Source organism: Alosa alosa, chromosome 23, assembly GCF_017589495.1.
Source record: "Alosa alosa isolate M-15738 ecotype Scorff River chromosome 23, AALO_Geno_1.1, whole genome shotgun sequence".
Taxonomy (NCBI): domain Eukaryota; kingdom Metazoa; phylum Chordata; class Actinopteri; order Clupeiformes; family Clupeidae; genus Alosa; species Alosa alosa.
The window spans coordinates 4,260,852-4,271,317 of NC_063211.1; the positions used below are offsets into that span (position 1 = coordinate 4,260,852).

General features: G+C 40.4%; 1 protein-coding gene across 3 annotated transcripts in view; it reads right to left on the minus strand.

The window, feature by feature from the left end:
- Positions 1-3,581, minus strand: part of LOC125288868 (prolactin receptor-like) — a 44,715-nt gene extending 41,134 nt beyond the window's left edge. For 2 of the 3 annotated variants that reach the window (XM_048235550.1, XM_048235548.1), the window contains exon 1: positions 3,238-3,578. The gene's annotated coding sequence lies outside the window, so the exon portion shown is untranslated. Of the gene's footprint in view, positions 1-3,237 lie in introns of all 3 variants that reach the window. The other variant, XM_048235549.1, reaches the window with a different exon arrangement.
- Positions 3,582-10,466: the final 6,885 nt, after the last annotated feature.

Consider the following 10,466-nt stretch of genomic DNA (forward strand, 5'->3'; position numbering starts at 1 on the left):
ACCAATAGAGGCATTCCAGTTCCTGTACCAGCGCACACCAAGATTTTCTCCATCTTGACTACACAGGTTAGAAAACAATAACAAAAGCTTCAAATTTGGCTTATGGTAAGAATTGTAACTAGAACACACCCAACCAGATAGATCTGATAATTTGCTCACTGGAGTTAGGGCTTGTTCCATCTATAAACACACATTCAATCAATAGTGCGCAGCTGTATTTCACAGTCCAGTGACGCGCGAAGTAATGCCTGCATACTGACCACAACAACACTGCCATCTGGGTCAATGAGTGGTATACACACACACACACACACACACACACACACACTCAAACTACACACACACACACACACACACACACACACACACACACACTCACACATACAAACACACAAACACACATACACACACACGCAAACCACACACACATGCACACACACACTCAAACCACACACAAACTACACACACACATTCAAACCACACACACATGCACACACACACTCAAACCACACACAAACACACACACACACACACACTCAAACCACACACGCACGCACACACACACACACACACACACACTCTCTCTCTCCCCTTCTCTCTCTCTCTTTTCTCTCTTTCTTGAAGCATGCGATTAAGTATAATCATCTGTCATCATTGTGTGATGTGATGCAGAATTAATTTGGCACTGTTGAACAACTTAACATTGCACATTCACACACACACACACACACACACACACACACACACACACTCAAACCACACACACACACAAACCACACACACACACACAGACACTCTTTTTCCGAAATGATATAGGCTAAACTGACCAACCGAAGTGGTGTTTATAATTCTGAATGGAATGCAGTGGATGGTGTGCGCTGATCAACATTGTTATGGTCCCCAACAAGCATCTACACTTCTTATCATCCAAAAACAGACCCTATGTTGTCTTTTAATCAGATGTCTCCTTTAAGAAGGGCGCCATGGTGAAGCTACTTACAGCATCACAGTGTACTGTGTATAACTACATATTGTGTAGATCTAAGGATCGATTGCGAAGAAATGCATTCAAAACTGCTTTCATTACTGCTTATAACATATAGGACAAAAATGAGTAGGCCTAAATATGAGTATGGTCATGAAAATGGACCACAAAAGCAAGCTGAAGACATGAGGCAAATAATATATCATATATAATATTGGAACATTAATAATAATCTGTACAATTATTGATCTATCAGCTGCTGATTATTCTACCCTTTGCTAACTCGGGGGCGGGGGCTATTGATGGAGCACTTATCACATCTTGGTCAAATATTAACCATTTACAAGAAAGACCAGACTATAGACTAAAGTGAACCGTTTTTGAAGCATTTCTAGGTATTTGTGCTCAGGGTCCGTGTGAGTGTCAGTCTACATGCACATGTGGTTGCAACTGTATTAGCGATATCGTTACAGGGGCCCTTATTTACCAACTGTTGAGACTGACTTTTCAGGATATGCCTTATCACAAGACTATGTGCAGGTTTGTGTGTGTGTGTGTTCGTGTGTGTGTGTGTGTGTATATAAGTGTGTGTCTGTGTCTGTCTGTCTGTCTGTAAAGGGTGTTATCTAAGTTACTTGTAGTGTTTAAGACTCTCGATTCAAACTATCCTCTAAAACAGAGTGCCCAACCCACACTGACTTTTTGTGTGGGGAATAGTTCTTCTATCAGTTCCAGAATCTGGAGGAGAACATGTGTATATATTTCACAGAAACATTTTCATAACATCCTCACACTTGAAGCAGGTCTGTTAGAGTACGAGATAACCAGGTCCATCGTAGCTATCTAGTGCCTTAGGCGAAGCTGTTATTTCTGACAGGAATTTGGCCAATATTTACAATTCTTACTATTAGGCTACTGTTAAAATGATTCTGGCAACATCCCTTTCTGTGTTGAAAGTATATAGGCCTCATTTTCAAATTAAACATCAATTTGAGGATGAAAAACTCTGAAAATGTGGCATTTATTTGCACTTTCTTTAGAACTGACATTTATGTTAACACTTATCCACCAGTATTTGTATAAGGAATTATATTCTAAGGAAATATAATTCAGCTTCAAATATGACATACAGTATTGGGTCATCTTTTGAACTTGCTTATGCGTTTTTGCAGACCTTTTTGGTCTGCTTGAACTGAACATCACCGCCTAAGTAAGAAACCTTATTCAAGCCAAGTAAACTAAGGTAGTAGACAGAACAGAACAAGGTAGTAGACTACAGAACATGCCAAGTATAGCAAATATATACATTCACCTACGATAAGTGTATAGCATATTTAGCCTATTTATGTTTATATAACAAATATGAGAGCCTTGCGCAATATTTTTGTTTTCAAATAAAGTTTGTACAATCTGCCAAATCCCATAACCATAACCATAAAGTGACTCGGATTACTGGACCATCTGATGTTGGAAGGCTACTCTACCAAACGATAAGGTTGTAGGAGCGGTCAGGTGGCACACCAGCAAGAGAATGAAACAGTGTGCGTTTTACAGTAATGTGCGGTGTGCAACAGTGTGCCAGCATCTCAGTAGCCAAGTCTAGTTTCCTCCTGTAGTGAGAAGTGGAAAAACAGATCGGACAGAAAGCAAATATATTGATCTATTTCACTCCGTAACAGACTGGTTGTTTTCTATATCTAATTCGATTGGTTTTCTGCTTTTCGATCTATTCTAACTTATCGTTTCTGGTGATTATGTTGTGGGTACAAATCCGCCATTGCTCCTCGGATTTACGGGGATTGTGAGGAGTTTAAGTCAATATACCGACTGGGAGGAAACAGCATTTTTTCTGCTTGTTTGAAAGGAGCTTGCCGTTCATGTAGACACAAGGCTGACCAGTTAAAGCATCGTCATGTCAGAAAATGCGTCGAAACGGTGCTACTGGCTCCGCACACCACTCATCCCCACAATACACTGTGGAACCAATGCTGGATATCTCAGCAGGATTACGCGATATTTTTTAGTCCTAACAACACCCATTATTCCTGGACATGTTACATTTGATTGAAACTGTAATGCATCTAACAATCTAATCCCACAGTCAGACATGGACATGCCTCTTGATTCAAAACGATTGCTGAACATAAAAGATGAAAATATATCAGCCGGCTGCCTCGCGTAAACGATTGCATCAAATAAGTCAGAACACAAACACACGAAGGGCAAATAATTCGGTCAAATTGAGTTCTCACCTCTTCGCTGGAAAGAAATCCTTGCACGGTGTCAATTATTTTCAAAACTTTGTGGCTTCAAAACACCCTTCCTTGATGCTGTTTCAATTTTCCAGGCGGTTCAATAAGTAATCCAGCAGCAAATTGCGATGAGGATTCGTTAATAAAAACGTTTTCCGTAGCTCTTAGGCTACTGCAGGTTATCGATGAACACGATTATCTATGTAAAGCAATGTCAATAGCCTACCTACGCTCCAAGTCGGGTAATCATGGTGGGTCTCGCCAGGTTCTGAGAATTCTCTCCTTGGTGGCGAGCACAAGTATAATGCGATTTGCCTTGCGCCATCTGAAGATACGTCACAAAGTCGGCGTGACAGTATGTGTGTGTGTGTGTGTGCAGTATGTGTGAGCGTTTCTGTGTGTGTGTGTTTTGAGTGTGTGTGTGTGTGTGTGTGAGCCTGTGTGAGCGACGGCGGATGGTTCGGAGGGGGTACACGGATATAGATATTATAAAGCTATGTAGGCTACACGGCGCAGAGGGCTCTGCGGGGCTACCGCGTAGATTCAACGCAAAATCTGCGTCGACTCCACGCAGTGCGTCAAGTCACATTTATTCATATAGCGCAACCCAAAGTGTTCCACACACAGAGACATCAGTACAAGTATAAATACTCTTTTGATCCCGTGAGGGAAATCTGGTCTCTGAATTTATCCCAATCCGTGAATTAGTGAAACACACTCAGCACACAGTGAGGTGAAGCACACAGTGGCGCAAAAAGTGGGTATGCGCTATATGCGGCGCAAAGCGATGGTAAAAAAAATATATATATTATAGATATAGATGGCATGTCATGGGATGCCACATCAGTTAAATAAGTGGATGGTGAAAGGCAACAGGTAGGATTTAAAGTGTGACGTCTGTGCTTGGAGGCTTGCAAATATTCATGTTAAGAGACTAGCGTTTGTTAAGCATATGCCGATTGAAACATAGCTTATTCCATTCAGATAGCTAGGTGGCTACCATGCTCTTACTGCACTTTTAATGGCAAACAAAAATGTCACGCTAGCAACAACTCATTACATGTTTCCATATTCCAACAATGAAGGCTCCTTGTAATAACTTACTATTGTGTTGTCAATGTGGCGCAAACAAACAAGGCTAGAGTTGGATCAGCCTTATCCTTTGTAAGTAGCCTAACAGCTGGCAAAAGGACGTTATGAGAACCGTTTAGACTCTCTTAAAGTGACAATGCACCATTTATTAATACTTCCTCAAGTTAAACATCAAATTGGCAGCATTTCTTTAACAAAAAATATATTTAATAAACACTAATAGTGTAAATTATTGGCCTTTTGTTTACTTGTTGCCTAGTTGTGCCTAGTTGTTGGTGTTTCTTTTTTTTGGAGGGGGGGGGGGACCAATATTGTTGTTTAAGGCAAGAAACAAACAATGAACAATAATAAATAAGTATTAAATTAAATACACAAATACAAATCTGTAACTGAAATTCAATCAGTTCATTGGTGTATGTGTGTTTGTGTGTGTGTGTGTGTGTGTGTGTGTTACATGCCCACCAAGTTTCATGTGCCCTGGAATCATATCGACGTTCATAATAAACATCTTGGTTATCGGTTATGGAACCGAAGGGTTGACGGTTCGATCCCTGACCGGCTGAACTGAAGTGCCCTTGAGCAAGGCACTTAATCCCTCACTGCTCCCCAAGTGCCGCTGTCGCAAGGCAGCTCACTGCTCCGGGTTAGTGTATGCTTCACTTCACTGTGTGTTCACTGTGTGCTCTGTGTGTTCACCAATTCACGGTAGGGATAAATGCAGAGACCAAATTCCTTGTATTCTAGAAACCTGATTTACATTTTACATCAATTACAGCACTTTTGCAGTAACATTTATGCACCAGTTGGAGTCTTATTTATGTCCAAACACTGGTGGAAAGATAGGGTTTGGAATATCACCTGGTTCCTTGTCTGTGTCCAACCCATATGTCATTTATTTCTTAGTGCTGACCGACACAGAATAGAACCAGCAGGCTGATTCTACAGTGTTCTTCTCACCACCCATTCAGTCACACATGTTTCAATGGGTTGTATTATATACTGGTTGTACAATATAGCATGTATATAATTACAGCTTTTTCTGGCTATTTTCTGGCTAGCATGTATATAATTACAGCTTTTTCTGGCTATTTTCTGGCTAAGTGTTTGTCACATTATAGGCTAATCAAAATATTACATGAAGCATAGACAGCCAGACTACACCTTTTATAGGGGCCCTGAGCAGAATCTGATTTGGGGGGCTTCCATGCACTGAAGGGATGATGGGATCGCTTGATGTAGATGCTGCAAAGAGCTCTTTGCCTGCAGAGAACAATTGATCTAAAATGGCCTTGGACCAGCCCACGTGTTCTCCTGCTGACAACGAACAGCCCATGTGCGCGGCTTATGCTGTCCAGCTTCCATAGTGTTCACAAATGGGGAAAAACCCTCAAACAAACGAAACAAAATAACTCAAAAATGTAGATGTGCCCAAATGCAAAATTAAGTCAAAATGGGTGACTGAACACTAAAGGTCCAGACTGACCTGCGGATAATCTTTACGGTCTCCGGTGCTGGTAATCTCACAGGTCTCCCAGTCTTACATGCTGAATCCTCTACCTTAAAAGCTACTTCATGGCTTTAAATAGCTAGCCAGCATGTGACAAACAAGCAAGCCGATGCCCCTTTATCGTGTATGTGAACTGTCTAAGTACCTGTAGTGCAAGTCTCCTGCAACATACACAGACATTATGGGGGCATTATGGGGACGGGCATGGCATCAACTCAGGGTGTGTGGAAGTGATGGCTTCATTTTCTTATTTTTTTGTCATAATTTTTTTTTCAATTAATTTTAACGATGCAACTTTACTCAAAGCACAGATGCAAAGCAAAGATACAGATCTGATATAAGACAGCTCACATTCTAAAAGAAAAAAAATATATTCTATGTAAAAATGAAGAGTTTGGGTCCAAAAGGCTATAAATCCATTTTTAACATTAAAAAGTCATGTCATTTAACTATGTGTGATCAAATTGCTCTTTGTTGTTTTGATTGAGTAAAGATAAATCAAATAGCAATACCCAATTAAAGTTCTACTTATATGGCGTGTCGGTAGTACCATGTTCACTTATGCATTTATCATGTATACAGACCTTACTGTTCTGTAACTGACCCTGGGCAGATGGGTCTGTAACTGACCCTGGGCAGATGAGTCAGGCCCTTGAGTCGTGGATCTGCTCAAGGTTTCTTCCTGTATTGTATGGGGCAGCCTTGGCCTACTGGTTAGCGCTTCGGACTTGTAGGAAGCGGCTGAAGTGCCCTTGAGCAGGCACCTAACCCCTCACTGTAAAGCGCCATGAGACATGTGTAATGTTTTGTGCTCTATAAATAAAATTAAATTGAAATTAATTTGAAATTCCCCAAAAACAGCATGAAGGATAAACAAAACTCAGACATTTGGACTCCAGGAGGTGAAATACATACAAAAAAAGACAGATCGAATCCACTAAGGAAATGTATTGTCTGTCACTGCACATGCATGAAACCTATTTATAGTGCAGTGCAAACTGTACATGAAACATATTTATAGCATAGCATATAGCAAACGTTTCAGGTTACTCCATCTTCATTGCTGACAAAACACCATTGATCAGGGTCATGTGTACACAGACTTTATCTCCTGGTGGACTGAACGGTGCACACAAGACAGTGCAGGTGGGGCTGGACCCAAGGCAGTGCAACATTGATTACTTCCATGATAAGTCTGCATTCAACTATAAACAAACTTCACATATGCAACAATGGGACTTTGTCACACAAGGGTGTAGGTTTGCATGCACCATGACATGTCCATACCATGTAACACTTTGGGATGACAAAATGTTCATAATGCAGAGCATAAGTAGGCAAACAAAGGCAGTCAAGCAAACATAAAGTATATAAAGAGCTCTTTCCAAAACGATATGAATCCATTTTTTGTGTTTGTTTTGACTGAGTAAAGATTAATCAAATAACATTAACCCAATGCAGTTCCACTGATATTACTTGGAAAACAAAAAAAGAAAAATGATTTTTGAAAATGCATGAAAATGGTGAATATACCATTTTGGAACATGTTTTAACCATACCATGTTGGAACATGGAATTATGTGAGGATGCTGTTCATTGACTTTAGTTCAGCATTCAACACTATAGTACCTCTCACCTTGGTCACAAAGATGAAGGCCTTAGGACTGAACACCACCACTGGATATTTGACTTCCTCACCAACCGTTCACAAGTGGTTAGAGTGGGGGGTCTGACATCTGACTCATTAACCATCAGCACTGGTGCTCCCCAAGGCTGTGTTTTGAGTCCACTGCTGTACAACATCTACACACATGACTGCAAAGCCAACAGTAGTCATACCTCCATCATCAAGTTTGCAGATTGTGCGATTGCACAGTGATCTTGGGCCTGATTAGTAACAACAATGAACAGCTCTACTTGGATCAGGTTGATGAGGTGGCACAGTGGTGTCAATCTAACAGCTTGACACTGAATATCAATAAAACCAAGGAAATGGTAGTGGATTACAGAAGGCAGCAGCAGAACTACAGTTACACCCCACTAATGATCAGCGGGCAACCTGTAGAGAGAGTCACAAGTTTTAAATACCTTGGTGTCCACATTACTGAAGACTTAACATGGACTGTTAACACTCAATATGTTCTGAAGAAGTCCAGACAATCGACTCTACTTCCTTTCAGCTAAGGAAATTCAAAGTTTCTACATCCATCATGAAGGCCTTCTACACTTCAGCAGTTGAGAGTGTTCTAACTGGTAGCATCATCACCTGGTATGGGAACTCCACAGTTAGAGATTGTAGTACTCTGCAGAGAGTAGTGCGCTCAGCTGAAGCATACAATAAGAACTCAACTCCCTGCTCTACAAGATATCTATTCCAGAAGAGTACTCCTAAGAGCTCAAAAGATTCTGAAGGACTCTTCTCATCCTAACAATGGATTATTCCTACCACTGAAATCAAGAGACGCGCCTATGTAGTCACAAAGCCAGAACTGAGAGACTCAGGAGAAGTTTTATCCCCAGGCCATCCGAACTCTGAAGTCACACTATACTGACTTTGCACACATTCACTCCTCAGCACTCTCAAACATTTCCCAACTCTGAAGTCACACTATACTGACTTTGCACTCATTCACTCCTCAGCTCATGACCCCCACCCACCCCCACACACACACACAAGACTTTTAGCACTTTTACATCCCTCCCTATGCTACAGACCTTTTATTTATTTTCTTATTTCATCACACGTCAAAACACACACACACACACACACACATATCTGACTTTCTCCAACTTTGGCACATTTCCATAGAACTTTTTATTTATTATTTTTGATTTCTCCTCCATCTACCCATGTCCTTGATTGCCTAGCCTTTCTGCACCCCCCGTAGGCTGACAAATAGGCTGACACCAGACATAATTTCACTGCATTTCTTACTTCCAGTAACTATATGCATGTGACAATAAACTTCCTTGTATCCTTGTTTTGAAAAATAGCTCTTCAAAAATTAAAAACATGGAATATAGCCTATTAATTATGGGTGCCAAAAAGTAGAAACATTGAAATATATATATTTTGCACCAAAATTTCCCAAAGTTATTTTTTTTTTCAAATGTACTGTAAATGCTATTGTACATTCTGTTTGGGGGATACTGAAGCTGAGACCAAACTTACACCCTTGTTGCCACATGCCATGTGTACTTGTGACCTTTAGAGGCACGTGCTGGCAAGTTACATATGTTAACAATCTCCAAATTATGAAATAATGAGACTTTGTTACATGCCATGTATATCTATCTCACACTGTCACATGTTTCCAAGTTTGATAACCATGCTCATGGACATTATATCTGATTGGTTGCTTTGGAGTGCCTTGACTCAATGTTTATGGTTGATTATTAGTCTGTGACAGTGTTGTTTGGTTTACATTAACAGTGGGGTCAAAACACTTGCACAGCTCTATAAATAGGTTTCATGGATGTTAACTCTGCTTGGCTGACTATCTGAACTTTGTATCTGAGTTTTTTTTTTATCTTACTTTACATACTGCATATACTTCACATAAACACACACACACACACACACACACACCTGCTATCCACTAATATCCCCTCTAAAACGATAAAATAAGTCAAATAAATTAGCAATTCCAGCTGACTCAGCTGCTTGGTAAACTCTGGACTATGTCAAGGTTGACTATGTGGGCTCTTCCAACTATGCAAGAAGGGTCAGACTGCCATCATCAGGCCATCCTCTGAGTTATGGTTGTGATTATGGTTATGGAATTTAGCAGACACTTTGGTTCAAAACGACTTACAAATAAAACAATACAATAGTTAGAAATGAACAGTAAACAGTTTTAAAAAGTTAGCTTAGTGAAAGTTATTAAAAAGGTATGACTACATTAAGGAAAAAATAGCAATACTCATTTAGTAATGAATGTGGTATATGAGATGCATCCCCTACAAGGCATAATTGTGACTAGGTGGGTTTACATGGACACTTCTATTCCCATTAGAATCGGAATAACAGCTCAATCGGAATAGAAATTACACATATACACACCTTGATGGGAATAAAACTGCCAATCAGAAATGAAAGAGGTGGTGTATTCCGTGTCTATTCTGATTGAACAGCCATGTATACGGTCAATTGGATTGCCTGCTGTATCTTCTCAAGGAAAATTAGGCAACAACGCCTATACTCGATCAAAGATTCTAAAGCACTTGAGAGCACCCGAACGGAATAGAACGTACCCCATGTAAACAGACAAGATTGGTGTCTGAAGCTTTGCGGGGACTGGCTGGGACTTTTATTTTGACACACAGGAAACACTTTAACAGGATGTGTAGTTCAGGTAGAGCTAGATTGTATGCTTAGAGGCTGAGACAGTTGAATTCCTCACAGGTGACACCTGTGCCAGTGTTCTGATTAGCCTGGGAACTGCTCTGAGAACTACTTAACGAGCGCAGCTGGCTCTATTATGACATCACAGCCCCCATTCAAGTCTATGGGGGAAAAATACACATTTAATTGCAAATATCTCAAAAAGTATAAACTTCTCAAAAATGAAAAACGGATAGGACGGTAAAGCCTTGGAAGATCTACGGAACGGTGTTTGAACCAAATTTG